Source organism: Eufriesea mexicana, unplaced genomic scaffold (genome assembly GCF_001483705.2).
Source record: "Eufriesea mexicana isolate 0111107269 unplaced genomic scaffold, ASM148370v2 scaffold124, whole genome shotgun sequence".
Lineage (NCBI taxonomy): Eukaryota > Metazoa > Arthropoda > Insecta > Hymenoptera > Apidae > Eufriesea > Eufriesea mexicana.
In genome coordinates, this window is record NW_016908357.1 from 4,155,860 (window position 1) to 4,175,034 (window position 19,175).

Sequence of the window (19,175 nt, forward strand, 5' to 3'; positions counted from 1 at the left end):
ACTGCTCGGCGCGACGGTATCCTCGCGCTGGTAACAGCGGTTCGTGAAATCCCGGGAATCTCCTCTTTCTTCATATTTACTCGAAGGTTCGACGATAGAAATTCGCTCTGCTCCCCGTGACCGAGTGGTTTAAGGAAGATCCCGATATTTTACCATCCCTCCAGCGGGCTCCGTGATCCCATTCTCTTATGGTTTCCGCAAGACTCCGAGGTGGATACGGTTCGTTTTACGCTCCGCTCGGCAACGCTCGCCTCACGGGATGGAACTCTAATGGGCCGGCGATCTCTCGCATCCCTGGAGCACGTGTCGTTTCAACGCCGTCTCACCTGCAAACAAAAATATCTCTAAGGACGTCGTAATAGCTTAGTGCATCGTGAAACCCGGCTTAATTGCGGGATCCTTCTCGATCGCCGCTGGAAATGATTCCCCAGTCGATGCGGATCGTTTCCGGTTTCGCGTGGCTTTAATCGTTGCAACGCTTCGGGGTATTTATATTATTTATATTTATATTTATACCCCGCAGTTCGCGTATTATTACACGCGATTCTTAATTTACTTCCTTCCACGTTCGGACCACCGCGTTACGTTTCGAATTATCGCTCGAGCGATTCCAGGGAATTTGGAAAATCGCGGAAACCGCCGGGAACAAACGGAGTCTCGACTTTTTCCACTCGCAACTTTATTATCCACGAAGTCTCGCTGTTCCCCGTGACACTTAATTTTCCCCTGGACGGTCGGTCGTATAATAAAAAAATGATTTCAAAGCTGGTTAACACAAGCTCCAATCTCTTTAAAGAATGCGAGTTCCCGTTATTCATTCCTCGGAACGGCAGCGAGGAAAATAGTAATAAGAAAAGTTGGCCGGGGATGGCAGCAGCCTCTGGGCACCTGACGACGACGCAATTAACAGAGGATTTAAGATTAACCGGTAAAGAATTACGGACAAGAAAATGGCATTCAAGTTGCGCGCGTATACGTAGACCGACAGAAACAGGATTAAGTGGGCGGAATTCGAGAGCCGGAATCCGAGGTAATTCTCGCTTAATCCTCGGACACGGCCCTGCGACGAACCGTTCGCTCCGTTCGACTGCAACGAGAGTATTTTCGTCCGTGATATCGCCTGTCCAAAGATAATCCCCGATTCGCCGATATTGCCTCTATCTTTAATGCACTCAAAATCCATCCGGTCCGACGGTACGTTCGGCTTTCGACAGAAATAAGATCGCCAGCGTCTATAACGATCGACTTACCCTTGCCCTGGCAAACTTTCCCCCAAAGACTGATCGCTCGATGCCTCTCCGTCGATTCCCGATTACCACGGTATACGTCGCGCGCGGCCAATGTCTCGCCATTTATCGATAGCAACACGTGAAATCGCGTGATTAAGCCGGGAAACGTCGACGCAGTTTGCCGGCGAAAATTGCTTCGAGTTTGCTTTCTAATTCGCCGCAATTAGAAGGAACGCGCTGCTTACGAGATTCATTCACGATGCTACGAAATAGCGGAGGAACGTGGACCGGTTAATCGTTTCTGCCACGAAATTTTTCCCAGTCGAGGATTCTTAATGTCCCGAATTATAATTAATTTCATTACGAATCTTTCTCGCCGCGTCACCGTATAATTTCACGAATATGTCACCAATTCGGTGTGCAATTCGTACTAATTGTTTCAGGAACAGTTCTTACTGAGAACTTTCAATTATTTTCCGACGAAAATATCGAATTAATCGAAAACTAACTCGATTTCCAGGTTAATACTATTATTCCACACCGAGTAGTACCTGTTCCATAAATTCGGAAAATCTAGGGTCCCAGGTATAAATGGTAGATCGAATATAGCAGCGGTGCAGAAATGAAATGAACTTTGAACTTTTCAACACGTGCATCGTAATCTCCCAAGCTGCATGACCCACAGATCTGCCTTTGTGATTTTATTGCCCACGTCACTCGCAAGCTCATCACTCACCGCCGTGAACTTTTACCCGTGCGTCAAGCCCACTCGCTTCGCGTCTCATTTTCCCGGAAATACAAAATTGTATAACTTCGGCAAACACAATAGGGGGGGACCAAACATGTCCTCTCCGACACGCGTCAACGGTAAACAGGCCAATACCGAGCGTCATCTCTAAATAACATCCTTCTAAATAAATTACACCGGACTCGCTTCACTCGTTGTCGGGCTAACGTGTTTATCGTGAAATTTGTTACGCGATGTTGTTCCATCTGGCGAGTAAGCGAGACCCGTTCGATCGAATTAACGCGAACCACCGAGGGCCACGAGGGACACCGAACTTCTGGAGACGCAACAACGCGGAAGTCAAAATTTCGATTGACGAACGATGCAACTGCCACGTGTGATAAAGTTACTAATTCCTCTGACCCGATAGTTGTACACTGTACGGCAACACGATCCATCGTGTGCGACGGATACATAGATACACCGGTGCCGGCAAAATGATAACACCTACGACATTGATAGTGTCTCTCGAGCAACTTCGCAGCGATATATCTTGACAAAAAAAAAAAAAAAAAAAAAAAAAAAAAAAAAAAAAAAAAACCCCCAGTATAAATCGAATTTGTCCCTTCACTGATGTTGATAAAAATATCGGGGAAAAAAGGTAACACGTTCGAAATATTTTTTTAAATGCAGGAAAAAGCGATATTTTTTATTCGTTTATCGCTTAAACCTGTTATACGTATCGCGGCAAGCGACGTGCGTGGCCATATTCGGAATTAGTCGGTAAAAACGGGCAAGTAGCCATTTATACGCGAAAGCTCGGAAAAGTCTACGACGTGTTCCGCAAATGTGACACCATCACCCTAAGCTCACCCTCTCGGTAGACGTGACGTCAGCGGGCCTGAGCGACAAGGCCCGCGAGGAAAGGGTAGTCAGTCTGACTAGGGAGCGAAGCAAAAAGGACACTGGGAAAGCGTAGTCAGGGCTTGTCGAGGCTTCTGAAGGATTTGGGAATTCCGAGTTAGGATCGAGTGACTGGTAAAACGTCCACGCGAACCCGACGACGAATCGGCTCTTATCCGTCATCCTATCTAATTTTTATCTTATATTTCTATCTCGTACGATTATTTTTGGTACTTCGTGCAAGCGTGACAGACCGTTTACGCCTGCTTATTTACGTTTCCAGCCATTTCGCTTCGCCTATCCGAAAGAAATTACGGCACGCGTCTATTGTCACGCGATAATACGACTGTCAGGATTAAGAACGGCGTCGCGAGTACGCAGAAAGTTTTCCACGGCGACCGTGTCCGTATCTAAATCACTTGGCGCTAACGATTATCTCGATCCGAGGGCGTAAGCTTAATCGCGCCGAGCTAATTCTCTCGCTCGAAACTCCCCAGACTGCAATAGTCGTAACGTTCGCATGAAAGCCCGCGTATGAGAACGTGCCAAGAAAGCGCGCCGTTTTGAGAGCCCCGGCGACCGTTCTTGGAACTCGAAAGTACCTTCCTTTTAATCGCGAATGTATGTAACTTCGGGTTAAAAGCGTGTTAGAGGCTCAGCCAATCCGCGGGACTTACGTCTCGCTCAGACCCCTGAATGATTCCGTCGCTGGAATCCCTCGTCTTTCATCCCGTCCCTTCTATCTTCCACTCCTGCCCCGTACCCCGCCCCCGGCGCCCGCCCTTTTTACAGACGTTGGCTAATTAACGCGATCCGATGCCGACACTGCGATTCGAATACCGCTTTCCCTTTAATTCCGGCCAGCGCGTTTGTTAATCTTCCAAAATTAATCACCGTGGATGTAAGCCCGAAACGCCCACAGTCCCCCTGGCCCCGTCGTTATACTCCCTTGATCTGCGCGCCTGTGTTACCCTCAAAAGCTTCGAGACGTGGTGGGGAGACACCCGAGTGGAAGTGGGGGCGGCTTTAAATTCTACCGAGAGTAAAAGCCAACGTGCTCGGCGTGCGTCGAAAAGCAAATGACGAGTAAAGTTCTGTCATTAAAGCCTGGAATTGCCGTGATGAAGTTGCACGGAACTGGAAGTAGAATCCGAGGTGAGGCCGGATCGAGGAGCGAGATCGAAATCGTGGCAAGTCTTTGCAACGAGAAACGGTTCATTCGGCAACCTCGACGGTTTAAAAGATCCATTGAGTTCTTTGCTGATTTATCGGCCCAATTTTCCGTTCGAGATCTCTCAAAATTTAATAGGTGGTTAATGATTCGCGGCTTATAATTAAGATAAATCGTGAGTACCAAATATATCGTTGAATTAGTTACCAATTTTATCTACTTTCTATACGTATACCATATAGATTGAAACGTTTCGGTTAGACATACCGTACATATTTCAGTAGTTGAAACCCCAAAACGTCAGACTACTTTCGTGTTCGAGTGTACGTGGTCCGTAGCGAAAGGGTTTAAACGCGGTCCTGGTCGTCATTTCTCTCGTCGAAATTGAAAACGTTCTCGTATATTCGCCTAATCCGGCAGAACGACGAGTCATTTCTCGAAACAGGTCGTTCCCGGCTGTAAACTAAACGGGAACTAATTATCATCGTGGACTATCAAAATCATGAAGTCCCGGTCGTTTCATGCATTAATGCATGACTCCGTCTGCGACCTGACCGACACGCGCCACTCTCCTCGGGTCATAATTTGCCGCGCAAAATCCGCGGCTCGATTTTCGTACTCGATCGAGACCGAGATCGCGAGCGGAGAAGCGTTCGATCGTATCGCGAAATTTCGACCGCATCGTTAACGAGGATCTTGCTGTTCACGTCCGACCTAATTCGATTGCCAAGTGTCTTCGCTCGTTCCCAGCTACCCCGCGTTCTCTCGGCCGTCCCGGAAGCTAACTAAACCGGAAAGGGTGCTTTTTGCCGACGGTATTAGCCGTGGATGTTGACCATCGCGGATGTACGCTCGTGACCGAGCCGATGGGATCGTATTTTCCGGCGGCGAGGATCAGCGCGGCGGCTTTATTGGATAAAACTCGATGAAGAAGTACGGGAAGCCATCGACCAGTCGGTCGTACCCTCCACCCCCCACGGAGAAAATGAGATACCTTAATAAGACGCCGTCCCCGGCTGTAATTACGCGTTCCAACTTCCTGCTAGCTATTTTCGTGCTGCGAGTAATTAGAATACCGATAGCTTCAAGCGGCAGCCTGTTCGTTCTCCTTCCGCCAAACGTACCTACCCTTCTCTTTTTACTTCCGGCAAGAATGCGTTCGAAAGGATTTACCGGGGATGCGGCAGCGCGTGCTGCCTCCTCCGCTCCACGCGGAATATCGCATAATGCGCGAGAAATTGAAGAAAGGGACCGAACAGGAATGATGGAAAGATTCCGGTGTGTAAGAGTTTGCCTTGGAAAATGGATTCGGTATAATCTGACTTGTTCCGCTAACTTCTCTGTCGTGGATTCGCACAGAAGCAGGGAGGACGGGCAATTACGAGTCACGTAGATCGCTAATTTACAATGGCTCGTCGCAAAATTACCGTCACTGCCTTTCGCCATTCCTTTATACCCTGGTCGATCCTTTCTCCGATCTGGCTGACTTCTCGGGATTGCGAGCCTTCTCGGCAAGGTCCTCCGACGTCACGCTTGCCAGAGGTCGAAGGACGGACCTCGAACGATGGCGACCTCACCCCTAACGGCTGTTTCGTAGCTCGCTTCTGCGAAACATCCGCGACCTTCCCAAACTTTCCCAGCTAAGTGGTCACCGTAAATAAACCTAGGCTGCCACCGTACCTGCCTAGTTTAAACCACGAGACGTTCGACAAATACGAAATGGAAACAGCATTTCCAGAGTCGCAGAAAATGCCCGGTACCATTTTGGTACCCTTATAGTCTGCTATTCTATGGAATGTGGAGGCAAGTCGATTACCAAGAACGATCGGCGAGATCCAAGCGAACGGACTCGCGAAGAGCCATCGTGAAGGAGACGCAAAGGGTTGGTCGGCGCGGTGGCTCAAGGCGCACGGGGTTTTTCATTAACCGCGAAAGTGTAACGCGACGCGGCGAACGAACGAGGGAAGATTAATCAACGCGTTTGTGTAGCACGCGCTCGCACCCCCGTTTCCCATCGACCACGCCCCCTCTCGGTAGTTAATGCACTGTTAAAACGTGTAACACATCGAGTAACGCGGCGCGCTTAAGCGGGCTCGATTATTCGTGTTTACAAATTTCCTCTGGACCCGTGAACGGGATGGAACGCGGTCGTTTCGTTTAGCTTGCGGTTCGTCTAAACAATTGAATTTTCGGAATTTCCGCCGGGCTTTTCTATTTACCCGATAATCTGCATCTCCTTCTCGCGTTCTCTCTCTCTCTCTCTCTCTTTCTCTCGGCGCTTGTTTCCGTTTTTCCCAATTCCAGACAAAGACGAGGGAAGTTTGTTACGACGCACGGCGTACGTAGCTAGCTCGTAACGAGTACCGCGAATTATCCTCGCGTTGCACGTATGGAAAAGTTAAATCGCAACTACCGCGGGGTAAACAACGCTTCGAGTAGCCGACGGTTTACGCCAGAAGCCTGGTTTATCACGGCTCGCCGTGAAACGTCCACTATGAGATTCTAAGAGCAGCCGATAACGTGTTTATTATCGCGGTGTAAAGCACGATATTTTGCGTGTTACCTGCTCCTCGATAACCTTGTCCTTAATAGCTTCATACACGGGATAAGAGCAAAAAGAGAGGCAGTGAAACGGTCGAACTACGTTGTGCCGACAGATTAACTCGTTCGACCCCTTTCTCCCCGATATCTCGGCATTTCCCACTTAAAGAAGATTTACAGCCCATTCGAGATTCTAAAATCACCCCATAAATTCTCTTCGGTCGCCCCCCGCAGGATGCACTAAAAACAATCCTGTCGCTCTATCGCTCTTTCAATCACTGCCGAGAGTAATATCGCGCGCGACGATCGCGTTTAAAAGTGAAACTGTCGAAGAATACGGTCGAGATAAAATGCACGGCTGTCCCCGTCGCGGGACTCGTGGGATCCTGAAGAAATCGGCCTCGCTTCGCCCGATTCGGTTCTTCGTTGCGCAGCCGTAAAGGGGCAGGTACGAAGACCGTCGTTACGTAAAATTTTACGCCATTTTGCACCATTTTACGCCATTTTACGACTTTTACTTATCCTCCGAAGCGATTCTCTACCTTCATCCACGGCCGCGATATTAGCGATCCGTTTCCATAGATCGCTATCGCGAGTTCGCTCCTCGACACGAGCCGGGGACTTGCCGTTGGTTACTCGATTCTCTCTTAACGCAGAAATCGGCAAGTTCTCGCGAGTAACAACGGCGTACGTGACACCCCTCTATCGGTTAGCCGGGTCTCGTATCTTTCCGGCGACAACGTCGAACCCGTTTCGTCCTTATCCGACCTGACGCGAGAGAAGTTTACTTCGCCTCGTAATTCCCTCCACTCCGTTTCTTCCACTCGTTTCTCTTCCCGCCAACGCGCCCCTCGACCCTCTCGTGCACGTACACGGTCGGTCCATAAGGCAAACCTCGAGAGTTTCCCGATCTCCGTCGTGTTGCTCCGCATCCGTGGAGCGAGCCAGGCCAGGCCAGGTCGAGCTAGACCGGTCCATTGCCGCGATGAATAAATAAAAATCGGCCGAGGGAATCTGCCTGGGTAATTTATCGACGCGCTATCCGCTTCCCGATCCTTCCTCTGGAATGCACTCGAGAAAATCGGGGACATTTCGCTCGTATATAAGGAATGCACGCGTCGGAATGGGAAAAATAGCGAGTCGAGAGACACTTCGAGCCGATACCGTAGTCGGTAAAAACGGGCAAGTAGCCATTTATACGCGAAAGCTCGGAAAAGTCTACGACGTGTTCCGCAAATGTGACACCATCACCCTAAGCTCACCCTCTCGGTAGACGTGACGTCAGCGGGCCTGAGCGAGAAGGCCCGCGAGGAAAGGGTAGTCAGTCTGACTAGGGAGCGAAGCAAAAAGGACACTGGGAAAGCGTAGTCAGGGCTTGTCGAGGCTTCTGAAGGATTTGGGAATTCCGAGTTAGGATCGAGTGACTGGTAAAACGTCCACGCGAACCCGACGACGAATCGGCTCTTATCCGTCATCCTATCTAATTTTTATCTTATATTTCTATCTCGTACGATTATTTTTGGTACTTCGTGCAAGCGTGACAGACCGTTTACGCCTGCTTATTTACGTTTCCAGCCATTTCGCTTCGCCTATCCGAAAGAAATTACGGCACGCGTCTATTGTCACGCGATAATACGACTGTCAGGATTAAGAACGGCGTCGCGAGTACGCAGAAAGTTTTCCACGGCGACCGTGTCCGTATCTAAATCACTTGGCGCTAACGATTATCTCGATCCGAGGGCGTAAGCTTAATCGCGCCGAGCTAATTCTCTCGCTCGAAACTCCCCAGACTGCAATAGTCGTAACGTTCGCATGAAAGCCCGCGTATGAGAACGTGCCAAGAAAGCGCGCCGTTTTGAGAGCCCCGGCGACCGTTCTTGGAACTCGAAAGTACCTTCCTTTTAATCGCGAATGTATGTAACTTCGGGTTAAAAGCGTGTTAGAGGCTCAGCCAATCCGCGGGACTTACGTCTCGCTCAGACCCCTGAATGATTCCGTCGCTGGAATCCCTCGTCTTTCATCCCGTCCCTTCTATCTTCCACTCCTGCCCCGTACCCCGCCCCCGGCGCCCGCCCTTTTTACAGACGTTGGCTAATTAACGCGATCCGATGCCGACACTGCGATTCGAATACCGCTTTCCCTTTAATTCCGGCCAGCGCGTTTGTTAATCTTCCAAAATTAATCACCGTGGATGTAAGCCCGAAACGCCCACAGTCCCCCTGGCCCCGTCGTTATACTCCCTTGATCTGCGCGCCTGTGTTACCCTCAAAAGCTTCGAGACGTGGTGGGGAGACACCCGAGTGGAAGTGGGGGCGGCTTTAAATTCTACCGAGAGTAAAAGCCAACGTGCTCGGCGTGCGTCGAAAAGCAAATGACGAGTAAAGTTCTGTCATTAAAGCCTGGAATTGCCGTGATGAAGTTGCACGGAACTGGAAGTAGAATCCGAGGTGAGGCCGGATCGAGGAGCGAGATCGAAATCGTGGCAAGTCTTTGCAACGAGAAACGGTTCATTCGGCAACCTCGACGGTTTAAAAGATCCATTGAGTTCTTTGCTGATTTATCGGCCCAATTTTCCGTTCGAGATCTCTCAAAATTTAATAGGTGGTTAATGATTCGCGGCTTATAATTAAGATAAATCGTGAGTACCAAATATATCGTTGAATTAGTTACCAATTTTATCTACTTTCTATACGTATACCATATAGATTGAAACGTTTCGGTTAGACATACCGTACATATTTCAGTAGTTGAAACCCCAAAACGTCAGACTACTTTCGTGTTCGAGTGTACGTGGTCCGTAGCGAAAGGGTTTAAACGCGGTCCTGGTCGTCATTTCTCTCGTCGAAATTGAAAACGTTCTCGTATATTCGCCTAATCCGGCAGAACGACGAGTCATTTCTCGAAACAGGTCGTTCCCGGCTGTAAACTAAACGGGAACTAATTATCATCGTGGACTATCAAAATCATGAAGTCCCGGTCGTTTCATGCATTAATGCATGACTCCGTCTGCGACCTGACCGACACGCGCCACTCTCCTCGGGTCATAATTTGCCGCGCAAAATCCGCGGCTCGATTTTCGTACTCGATCGAGACCGAGATCGCGAGCGGAGAAGCGTTCGATCGTATCGCGAAATTTCGACCGCATCGTTAACGAGGATCTTGCTGTTCACGTCCGACCTAATTCGATTGCCAAGTGTCTTCGCTCGTTCCCAGCTACCCCGCGTTCTCTCGGCCGTCCCGGAAGCTAACTAAACCGGAAAGGGTGCTTTTTGCCGACGGTATTAGCCGTGGATGTTGACCATCGCGGATGTACGCTCGTGACCGAGCCGATGGGATCGTATTTTCCGGCGGCGAGGATCAGCGCGGCGGCTTTATTGGATAAAACTCGATGAAGAAGTACGGGAAGCCATCGACCAGTCGGTCGTACCCTCCACCCCCCACGGAGAAAATGAGATACCTTAATAAGACGCCGTCCCCGGCTGTAATTACGCGTTCCAACTTCCTGCTAGCTATTTTCGTGCTGCGAGTAATTAGAATACCGATAGCTTCAAGCGGCAGCCTGTTCGTTCTCCTTCCGCCAAACGTACCTACCCTTCTCTTTTTACTTCCGGCAAGAATGCGTTCGAAAGGATTTACCGGGGATGCGGCAGCGCGTGCTGCCTCCTCCGCTCCACGCGGAATATCGCATAATGCGCGAGAAATTGAAGAAAGGGACCGAACAGGAATGATGGAAAGATTCCGGTGTGTAAGAGTTTGCCTTGGAAAATGGATTCGGTATAATCTGACTTGTTCCGCTAACTTCTCTGTCGTGGATTCGCACAGAAGCAGGGAGGACGGGCAATTACGAGTCACGTAGATCGCTAATTTACAATGGCTCGTCGCAAAATTACCGTCACTGCCTTTCGCCATTCCTTTATACCCTGGTCGATCCTTTCTCCGATCTGGCTGACTTCTCGGGATTGCGAGCCTTCTCGGCAAGGTCCTCCGACGTCACGCTTGCCAGAGGTCGAAGGACGGACCTCGAACGATGGCGACCTCACCCCTAACGGCTGTTTCGTAGCTCGCTTCTGCGAAACATCCGCGACCTTCCCAAACTTTCCCAGCTAAGTGGTCACCGTAAATAAACCTAGGCTGCCACCGTACCTGCCTAGTTTAAACCACGAGACGTTCGACAAATACGAAATGGAAACAGCATTTCCAGAGTCGCAGAAAATGCCCGGTACCATTTTGGTACCCTTATAGTCTGCTATTCTATGGAATGTGGAGGCAAGTCGATTACCAAGAACGATCGGCGAGATCCAAGCGAACGGACTCGCGAAGAGCCATCGTGAAGGAGACGCAAAGGGTTGGTCGGCGCGGTGGCTCAAGGCGCACGGGGTTTTTCATTAACCGCGAAAGTGTAACGCGACGCGGCGAACGAACGAGGGAAGATTAATCAACGCGTTTGTGTAGCACGCGCTCGCACCCCCGTTTCCCATCGACCACGCCCCCTCTCGGTAGTTAATGCACTGTTAAAACGTGTAACACATCGAGTAACGCGGCGCGCTTAAGCGGGCTCGATTATTCGTGTTTACAAATTTCCTCTGGACCCGTGAACGGGATGGAACGCGGTCGTTTCGTTTAGCTTGCGGTTCGTCTAAACAATTGAATTTTCGGAATTTCCGCCGGGCTTTTCTATTTACCCGATAATCTGCATCTCCTTCTCGCGTTCTCTCTCTCTCTCTCTCTCTTTCTCTCGGCGCTTGTTTCCGTTTTTCCCAATTCCAGACAAAGACGAGGGAAGTTTGTTACGACGCACGGCGTACGTAGCTAGCTCGTAACGAGTACCGCGAATTATCCTCGCGTTGCACGTATGGAAAAGTTAAATCGCAACTACCGCGGGGTAAACAACGCTTCGAGTAGCCGACGGTTTACGCCAGAAGCCTGGTTTATCACGGCTCGCCGTGAAACGTCCACTATGAGATTCTAAGAGCAGCCGATAACGTGTTTATTATCGCGGTGTAAAGCACGATATTTTGCGTGTTACCTGCTCCTCGATAACCTTGTCCTTAATAGCTTCATACACGGGATAAGAGCAAAAAGAGAGGCAGTGAAACGGTCGAACTACGTTGTGCCGACAGATTAACTCGTTCGACCCCTTTCTCCCCGATATCTCGGCATTTCCCACTTAAAGAAGATTTACAGCCCATTCGAGATTCTAAAATCACCCCATAAATTCTCTTCGGTCGCCCCCCGCAGGATGCACTAAAAACAATCCTGTCGCTCTATCGCTCTTTCAATCACTGCCGAGAGTAATATCGCGCGCGACGATCGCGTTTAAAAGTGAAACTGTCGAAGAATACGGTCGAGATAAAATGCACGGCTGTCCCCGTCGCGGGACTCGTGGGATCCTGAAGAAATCGGCCTCGCTTCGCCCGATTCGGTTCTTCGTTGCGCAGCCGTAAAGGGGCAGGTACGAAGACCGTCGTTACGTAAAATTTTACGCCATTTTGCACCATTTTACGCCATTTTACGACTTTTACTTATCCTCCGAAGCGATTCTCTACCTTCATCCACGGCCGCGATATTAGCGATCCGTTTCCATAGATCGCTATCGCGAGTTCGCTCCTCGACACGAGCCGGGGACTTGCCGTTGGTTACTCGATTCTCTCTTAACGCAGAAATCGGCAAGTTCTCGCGAGTAACAACGGCGTACGTGACACCCCTCTATCGGTTAGCCGGGTCTCGTATCTTTCCGGCGACAACGTCGAACCCGTTTCGTCCTTATCCGACCTGACGCGAGAGAAGTTTACTTCGCCTCGTAATTCCCTCCACTCCGTTTCTTCCACTCGTTTCTCTTCCCGCCAACGCGCCCCTCGACCCTCTCGTGCACGTACACGGTCGGTCCATAAGGCAAACCTCGAGAGTTTCCCGATCTCCGTCGTGTTGCTCCGCGTCCGTGGAGCGAGCCAGGCCAGGCCAGGTCGAGCTAGACCGGTCCATTGCCGTGATGAATAAATAAAAATCGGCCGAGGGAATCTGTCTGGGTAATTTATCGACGCGCTATCCGCTTCCCGATCCTTCCTCTGGAATGCACTCGAGAAAATCGGGGACATTTCGCTCGTATATAAGGAATGCACGCGTCGGAATGGGAAAAATAGCGAGTCGAGAGACACTTCGAGCCGATACCGTGCCACACTGTCTCTCGAATTCCGCTTTTATCCTTTTCCCGCGTCCTCCGCGTCGCTCTCCAGAGGATTATTAATGCCTCGTCTCGGGTCCGCCGCGCTCGGGAGACGGGAAAATTATATCGTTTCCTCGTTACCAGTTCCGGACCCGCGCGCTTCGGGTTCGCCGGTGTCGGGCCATTCGTAAAGATTTGACGCTGCATTACGTCCACTTAGGCGCGTCTCGAAACGCGGACAGGTCGAAAGAGAAATTTGTCCCGGGCATCACGCGCCTTCTATTGATATATCGCCCGGTAACGCGCGGTCACGGGACTCGGAGGGCTTAATGTGATTTACAGGAGGGACAGAAGTTCCTCGCGATGGACCGTATGCTTCGAAAGCCCTGGAGAATTATTGGATACGTGACGTCGCGAGTTACCCTTAAGCACGCTGCACTCGGAAACCGGGTAAGAATCGATAAGAGGTTAGAGGTGGAGACGTATGCCGGACGCGTCAATCGACGTCGCGTAATCAAATTTTTCGACCACGATTGTCCAGAGATTCGGCTACGCGACCGACCCACCACGACTCTGTGCTTCCTTCTTACACCGTGGGACGTGGATTTCTACTTTCCGGGAACGTGTCTGGGACGCGGTGAACCGATTGCGTCACGAGGACGAACGGAGAGTGTGATTTTATGTTCGACGAGGGGAAGGAGGACTGAAAATGGATCGTTCGAATGGGACTTGGAATGTTCGTGATGTATACCTCTGTTACGACATCGGTGAGTATAAGCTGATTAATTTTGACAGTCGATTTTTCTTCCCCGAGTAGCGTAGAGTCGTATATAACGCGGCGGTGGAGTTACAAAGGGGATGTCGGACCAGCGACCGACCTGTTCTACTTGCGCCGCGTACGACGCAGCGTATCGGTAGTCTAACGACGATCGTCGGGCAACGTCGTGACTAATTAAACAATGATCGAGACACCGACGCGACGCGATTATAATGAATTTAATAGCGACGCTTAGTCATCGTGTCGTACTAAATATTAAAAAAGTTACGAAACACGAGAAAGCGGTTGAATAGATCGGTGTCTTGTCGCCTGAGGCAAAGTAGTTTCGGTTTTGAGTAAGTCACGCTTTAACGAACAAACTTTACAGCAGCTTAATCTTGTGGAACTTTAATAAACAGGCTTATTAGAAAATGATGCTTTAATAAACCAACTTCCCAGCCCGTCTCTTAATAAGAATGTTATCTAAAACCGGAAGCACGGAATGTAGCATTTTCGCGGAAGGATACGCTTCCTCGTGCTCCTCGAGACGAACTTTTCGAATTTTTCGAAAGATCTTTTTAAACGTCGGGGAAAAAACTCAATTTTGGTCGCGAGGCTGAACGCTCGATCCCGACGCTTGGGCGTCATCGAAACGTTTTTCGACGTCGGGCTGGGGACCGTGGAATATTTTACGCAAACAAGTATCATTATGTTCGCCGGTACGAGAACGACATCAAACGCTGGCGCGATTAAAATTTATAATTTAGGAATTTCACCGGCGGCGCACGCAAAAACAGATTCACGGGTCTCTTTTTATCGGGTGGACGCACTGTTTCGAAATTTGCGGAGCTGCATTTGCCTCTCGTTTCTCGTCATATTTCGCCCGGAAAAATTAACGTTTCGAATCATCGCATCGTGACAAATCGAGAGATCGTTTAAGCCCGAAAGATTCCAACGGGCTCGAACGTACCGCTCTTTTCCCTCACTTCCCGCGACGGTTGTTCTACAATTTTAATTTTAATTCGCATTGAAAACTCGCGAATCGAGTTGAGCTAAACATCGTGCGAAAAATTCGTTCGTCGATATTTGTCTTATTTCCGGGTGCATCTCGCCCCGTTGAGTTTTCAGAGCCCGGCTAGCCCGGGAATCGTGGAATAATAAAAAGAACCCGTTCGCGTGTGAAACGCATCGACGAGGAGGAGGCAATCGTTTCGAGAGGAAGATGCTCTCGACCGTTCACAGCGTCGAGATGCCAGATGCCGGGCTCGCCGTTCGCTCGTAGTCTCGCAGCTGTTATTTCCGCGTCTCCTGTCCACGTGTCGCCTTGAATATCCTTTTAATAACACCCCTTGGCGTGGGGCATATCCAACCGTCCGGTCCTTCGCTTCCTCTCGTCTAGTCTCGTACGTAATTAAAGGCGAAATCAAAGTGGAAAAATTCGATCGATTTATCGCGTGCCGCTATTCGCGGGGCTAGAAAACGAAGGGGAAATAAAACGGGGAGAAAATAAAGAGTAAAATAGAAAAAAAGAGGGAGCGAAAAATAGGAGACCGGAGCTCTTCGAGCGTCCAACAGCGAGGAAACTCCGTCGGATTTCATCTCGTTCATTGTTTAATCCGCGAATTGATGAAGTTCTGAACGTTGCGAAATCGTCCGTCTGTTCGTTGGAAATTTTACGCGACTTTTTCACCCGATGCGACGGGAACACGTCGCTGAACACGGAACACGACGTGGACCACTTCGGCCGGAAAAGCATTACGATATGCATGGCTCGCTTTCGATTCGAGCGTCGTTGATCGAAATACAGCCGCGATCCTAAATCGCCGACTCTTTACGAGCCACCATTTTTGTTGTACCAGCTGTCTCCCCTTTATTTCTATTTGCTCGTTTTAACGCGCACGCCATTTTCACCGGGGCTCGAGAGATCGTTCGTGCCTGATTCGAATATCGTCGCCAACGGCTGGTTATATTGAATGAAAATATACGCGGGGAATACCCGCGTTGTTCCCCGCGCCACGAATTTCGGCCATGTTTCCCCGCATCGATCTCGATCTTCCAACCCTCCAGCGTTCCGTTCTCGCGCGCGGTAGCCCTTTTTTTCCCCCTCGCTCTTTTTCAGTCGCTCGAAATCGAATCGATTACGAGATGTTTCTCTGTCGATGGACGCGACCGATTCGCGTTTCAACGGTGCAATAAAAACCCCGTAAACAGCGCGTATCGCGATTTCTGATCGCGTGCGCGCATGGAACCAGGAGAAAATAGATTTCTCCGTACGAACGAATTTCGGGTATTGGTTCGATCTTCGACCATGGGAACCAGGATCGTTCGATATCCTGGACAGGCACGATATCCATCGCCTCGATTCGCGACGCTCGGAGCGGGACGCGAGTCGTGAACGAGCAATAAAAACCCGCCCTATTCCCCTTCGGATCTCGTTTCTATCGCGTATAACTTAATTATCAGGCCAGAAAACTAACGATAGAGGCCGTGTGCTTTGGCAGCATTGGCGCGCCAATTAAATCGAATTACCTGCCGGCTGATTTGACGCGGACGAATTCGCTTCGGCAAATATTTCCTTCGCGTCGAAAACGCCGCGCAACCCGGTCACACCGTTCCCGACCCACTGTTTTTCTAAATAATCAACGCGACTAGCGCCAGCGCGGATCATCGATCGCAAACAAATCTTCTGCAGTCTTGTTTTCCCCGGTCCACTTTCCGGTATCGCGCGTATTTCAAGGCACCGGCTATCTCGCCCGGTAACGAGTTCAATTTTCGGCCAACGATTCGTACTTCTAACCAGATATTCCGCCGAGGATTAACTCGGTTCCAGCACGGACTATTTTTCCATTTACGCGCGTTACGATTCTCGTTCGGCTGTAACAACTACAAACGCGTCGACGGCTATTAAGACCGATCATCGTTACAGTCTCTCAAACGGGAAACACCGAAAGAGGAGTCGGAATGTTATTCACACTCGGCGCAAGTTGAAATCCAACCGTGGAACAGGTTATTTGCGAGCCAACCGACTTTGAAACAGCGAAACTCGCGAGTACAGAGATACATACCCGTCAAAGAACATCGGATCTAAAAGCAACTCGAAACCTCGTGACGCCGGAAACGCGGGTGCAGCGTACAATCTAATTAAAAAAGAGAAAAAAAAGAGAGAGACGGAGAAAAATGAAGAACAGAAGAGACGAAAAAAGGGAACAAAATGAAAAGCGAGCGCTAGATTCATCGAGAAGATGAGTTGCTTTGATTCGATTCCAAAAGGATGCCGCGTGTGTCGCGATACTCGATACGTCGATAATGATTCCGATGGTGGGCCAAAGGAGAGGGAAGAGAGACAGAGAGAGAGAGAGAGAGAGAGAGAGAGAGAGAGAGAGAGAGAACGGGAAAAAGGGAAATGTGGAAGGTAGAAGGAAATAGAGGGCATCGGCTCGTAAATAAAAATGAATCGGCGTCGCGGGGGGACGATAGATCAAAAGGTAGCTGCGGGCCAAGCAACGGCGAGCGAGCGAGAAAATAAAAGAGAATTATTGAGGAGCGAAATAAATCAGGGCCTGGTGTATGTTCGCGAGACCGTCGCTGTTTCTGCGACGTGGCACAGCCCGTGATGGTGTCGGAGGGGGTCGCACTCCACGCTCCGAAATGAACGCGATAAGAGAAACACGTGTTGAGCACGCTTTCTCACCCTCCGTCCTTCTGCCCTCATCTTCCGCTGTCTCGATATACAAACCCCTTCACCCTCCGCCGGCCCTCGTATCGTTCCCTCGACTAGTCTCCTCTTCTTCCCTCTTCTTCTTAGATCGAATATCTGCTCTTCCGTGAAGGCGCGGCCCTGCCTGTGGCAGGGGATCAAGGTATATGAAATATCTCGCTCGTTGTTTCATTGATATCGCCGATAATAACGGCAGGCTGGGTTTTCTTCGTCGCCGATGGGTTTCGAGATGAAAGAGTAGCGGGAACCGTCGCGTTATGATTTTATGCGGATTGCTTTAAGCACCAGGCTGCCACGACTTGGCTCCGATACCGCCTTTTCTTGCAATTCCTTCGTCTCTCCTCCATTACGTCTTCCGATTATTTATTCCGTGTTCGCAGTTTCCCTATTTCCAGCATTCCAGCGTTCCTCGTCCTTTCGTTGCTTATAAATCCTATTCCACGACTATCGGGAATCTCCAAACTCGCGGTTCTTCGTCCATCATTTGCATTTTGAATAATTACAGGGAATGAAAGAACGACGCGTCGCGGCGTCCACGCGTCTCCTATTCAACGCCCGAGGACTAAATAAAACGAGATATTCCCGGGTAAATCGTCACGTTTAAATGAAATAGAGAGAAAAATACGAAAAAGCCTCGAAAGAGCGGCCGTAGTAGATACGGAAAGTCGGTATTAACGAGTTACATTCGGATGAAACTCGCCAAGGGTATCACGAGCCTTTCGTCCTTATTACATTCTTCGTCAAAAGGACGGCGAGCTCGGTGTTTCAAAATGAACGTGATAAGAGGAACACGTGTTGAACATGATTTCTCATCCTCTTCTTCCTCAGTCATCTTTCCGCTTTTTTTTGTCTCCATTCTCCTCTGTGTCCCGTCCCCTTTTCACCCCGTGCTCTCAATATATAAACCCTCGCGCTTTCGCCTCGTCCTTTTCAACCCCTTTCTAGCCTGGTCTTTCGCGTTTCTCCGATATCTCCGCGACCTGTTCTCCACGCGTCGCGAGTCTTCCTCGAAATGGGGAAGAAAAAAAAATTCATCACTTTGTTTATGCCTCTAGCAACGGTGCCAAGGAGTGCCGGTATCGAGCAGGCTGATCGAACAAACGGGTCTCTCTAGACGTTTCCAATACGCGTCGCGTGGACGTTAAATTAATCGAAGTCATTCCGCGGAGCGATACGCGAAACAATGGGCAGACGGGACAAACGGTCGGGCAACGAATAACGCGGACGTGGTTTGGTTTTTGGTGAAAAATGGCAGGAATATTTAAATTCGGGAAATTCGATTCGCCGTACGAGTTAAATGTTCGCTAATATATTATTTAAAAGTTGGATAGATCTCATAAATTTGCAGGGGTACGCGGATTCGCCGCGACGGTTATTACGGACAGCGAATCGATGGAATTTCGATAAATTAAAGAAATTCCGGCTCGCGGGAAATTTTAATTCGCGGCAGGGGCGGAAGTCGATCGTCTCTCTTCGGCCCGAAAACGTGTCGGATTTTGATTAGAGAGTTACGCGATTCGAATGCTTAATGCCAGGCAGAAACGCGCTCGCGATTCGTGGAAACGGGGGAAATGCATGCGGAAACCGGGATCGGAAAACAGCGAGGCGTTTGAGACGTAGGTCACGGACCTTCGGATCGTTCGCAAACTTTGCCCGCGCTCGTCAAATACGTTCCGAGTCTGCGGCGTCTAACTTGACTAATTGGCTTCCCGCTGGAACTGAATAATAATTGAATAATGGAATATCGAGAGCGCGCGAGGAGGCAACAGTGCGAGTTACGAAATTCGCGCGTGTCTCGATGCAACTCGGGCGTGCGTTTATTTCAGCCGATCCTCCAAGATCGCCGATTCTTGCTCTTTTTCCCCCCCGTTGAAAAATCAAAGATAAAACTGGCAATCAAACGCTCTTGTACGGTGCTCGTACATCGACCAAGCGTTGCTGGGAATGATCACGGGGGAATTAAAAG